The sequence below is a fragment of the Tupaia chinensis genome, unplaced genomic scaffold (genome assembly GCF_000334495.1).
Source record: "Tupaia chinensis unplaced genomic scaffold, TupChi_1.0 Scaffold000622_1, whole genome shotgun sequence".
Lineage (NCBI taxonomy): Eukaryota > Metazoa > Chordata > Mammalia > Scandentia > Tupaiidae > Tupaia > Tupaia belangeri.
This window is the reverse complement of record NW_006160142.1, coordinates 6,777,299-6,780,773: the sequence shown is the minus strand read 5'-3', so window position 1 is coordinate 6,780,773 and position 3,475 is coordinate 6,777,299.

Below are 3,475 nucleotides of genomic sequence, written 5' to 3'. Positions count from 1 at the left end.
ACGCGAACTGCGGTCAACTATGTGGGAGTCGACATAGCCATTACGCTAACTGCTGGCTCCCTTTATTTATTTATTTATTTTATTTATTTATTTTTGAGACAGAGATACAGAAAGCAAGAAGTCACCTCCCAGGATGGATGGCCACGCTGCGATCCCTTCTCCTCAATTCTCCTCTTGGGGTCTTGGTCATGCATGCACACATGCCCGGCATGAATTTAAGCCACGCCCCAACACTCAGTGTGATTTTTCAAGCTATCAGGTTTGGAACTTGAAGCATGTTCAGTTAAGGTGGAAATTCAGCACCTTAACCATTAAGCCACTTGCTGGCCCTGATAATTATTTTCCTTCCTTCCTTTCTTTCTCTTTCTTTCTTTCTTTTCTTTTTCTTTTTCTTTTCTTTTCTTTTTTTTTTTTTTTAAGTTTCTGCTATAGGGTGTGTGCGCTTGTCAGAAAGACAGAGAGAGACAGAGAGATAGAAAGCCCAGGGGGAGACGGCCATGCCACAATCCCTTCTCCTCCATTCTCCTCTCGGGATCTTGGGCACGCACGCACACACGCCCAGCCTAAGCACTTACATTGTGGTTGACTACATGGGAGTCCAGTGAAGTAGCCATTATGCCATCTGCTGGTCCCTCGCCCAGATAATTTTCAACAAATATTTGACAAAGTCTTCAAATGTGACTTTTAAAAGTCATCATGTAGAAATGTCTTGTTTTCAAATTTTTATGTGATGGGACTAGCAGATGGCATAGTGGTTAACGTCACTGGACTCCCACATGGCTGATTGCGGTTTGAGTACCAAACCCAGTGGTTTCAAAACCACACCGGGCGTGCATGTGTGTGTGTGCCCAAGATCCCAGGAAGAGAATAGAGGAGAAGGGATTGGCGAGGCATCTCCCCTGTGGGGTGATTTCTCACTTTCTCTCTTACTGTGTCTCTCTCTCTGGTGAGCTCACTTGCCCTAAAAAGTCTCTTAAAAAAATTTTTTTTAAGGTGGCATAAACCTCCCACCCCCAAACTTTGCAGCAATATTTCTCTTTTCTTACTCTTCCCAACCCCTCCAAAAAAACATAAAACGAAACAAACTCAAAGCAACTCTCAATCATTTTGTAGAAATCAAGCAGAATCATCTCTCTGGAGCTGATGTGCTAGGTCTCGTGTATATTGTTGATAATTTGTCTCATCAGGTAACATTGCCAGGAAATCTTGTTCTACTTTTCCTTTTTGTAAAAAAAATTTAGTAAGTTTTATTTTCTAGAGTAGTTTCAGATTTACAGAAAAAGATAAATAGGAAGTAGAACCGCTATATGCTCCTACCCCTAAACTGGTTTCTCCTATTATTAACATACCGCATTGATGTGGCCCGTCTGTTACAACTGATGAACTAATATTGATATATCATCAACTGAAGTCCACATTTTACATTAGCGTGCATTCTATTGTAGTTCTGAGTTTTGCCAAATGCATGTTATATAACCATTACACTATAATCCGTCATTTCATTGCCCTAAAAACTCCTGTATTCCACCTATTCCTTTCTTCCCACAGTCTTTCTTTTTTTTAATTCCCAAACTAAGTGGAGGGTAATATTAATTAGAGTTGAGAATTTGCTTAAATAAATGGTGATTCCCTATGGCAATCAAAATTTCTTAATCATTAATTACACTAGCGGGCCAGCGGGTGGTATGGTGGTTAAAGGTGCTGGACTCCCACATGGTGGACCACGATTCGAGTCTCGGACTTGGAGGCTTGTTTTCTAACTCTCTCTCTGATCAAACTGGAAAATAATAATAATAACAGTAAAAAATAAAGTTAAATAAAAAAATCATTAATTAACTAGTACTGTCTAATAGAAGTATGTGAGCCATGTATGTATTTAAAAATTTCTAGAAACTGCTTCAGAAACGAGTGAAATTAATGATATACTCATCTCAATATATCTAAAATATCTATTTCAACATGTAACCAATATGAAAATTGAGATATTTTACATTTTTGGGGTACTCACTCTCCAAATCCACTATGCATTTTACACTTACAGCATATGTCATTTCAGACTGGATACTTTTGGAGTGTTCAGCAACCACCAGCACTCGTAACTGAGGTATTGGACAGGCTTAGACCATGAGTGACTTGGAAGCAGATTATCTTCCTCTCTCCAGATCCTCCAGAGTAGGCATGCAGGGAATATTTTAAATAGATAAGAGGGGGAAAGTGGCATGGTGGTTGAGGCACTGAACTCCCACATGGCCCACTACAGTTCAAGTCCTGGACCTGGCGGATTGCTTTCTTACTTTCCCTCTTTCTTGCTCTCTGTCTCTCACTGGTCAAATTAAAATAATAATAAATAAAATAATTCTTAAAAAAAAAAAAGTATGGGCCAGCTTGTGGCATGGAGGTTAAGACACTGGATCCCACATGGCTGATTGCTTGGCAGTTTGAGTCCTGGATCCAGTGGATTGAAAATCACGCTGGGCACCTACGTGTGCATCCCCCAAATCCCAAGAGGACCCTGAAGGATAAGGGATTGTGGGGCATGGCCATTTCCCTAGAGGGGGATTTCTCCCTCTGTTTCTCTCTTGTGAGCACATATGCCCTCTAGCAAAAAAATGGAAAAAAAAATAAAAAGAAAGCTATATCAGACTGGATACTGATTCTTTTCTGCAATTACTTTCTTTAAATTCTCTAGTTTTGGAAAAAGTGGAAAGGGCATAATTCCCACATATCAAACCAAAGAATTCAGGTTCCCAGAAAGTCTGAATCATCTGAAACGTTGACTCATGAGCCTAAGGTGACTGAAATGCAATGTGAACCAAATTTGCCTTCCAAGGCATCTTTTTGTTTCCACTTTCCTCTCTCTCTTCCTCCCATCTCTCTGCGTGACTCATTCTCCTAACTTGTAAGAATTCAACGGCAGGCAGAGCCCCATACTCTCCCTCTTTGGAAGAAGAGCGGACTTCCAAACGGCCAGCCCCAGATGTCCAGATAACCTAGCATGACTCTGTTGCCTACCTAATTCCAAGGTCTGCAGTTTACACTGGGAGCGAGCCCATCACTGTCAGAAATATTTCGTTCTCCCTTAGGGTGATTGTGTTAGTATTCTCGTGGTTAGGGAATTTAAGTTAGAAAATTTTAATATTTTATTTCAAAAGTCTTTGAAAATCCTTAGGGCCTACTTCACGGTCTTGTTACTTAGTGCCTTTCTCCACTCTGGTTTTTTCCTCTCGGGGAGGAAAGTTTCCACCCGTCCCCCAGGGTAACGCCCTTCCGGTGGCGCGCCAGGAACCTCAGGACCCCTCCGCGCCTGTACCCCGCCTCTTTCACAGTACCCTAACTTCACATGGACCTCCAGGGACCAGCAAGGCCAAGACCCCACTCCACAGCTTCCCCAGGCGGAGGGTGGGGATCCCAGCTCCAAACCCGCCCATCAAACCTAACCCCAGCCGGTAAAAGAGAGGAAGTGCGACTAGCCCCG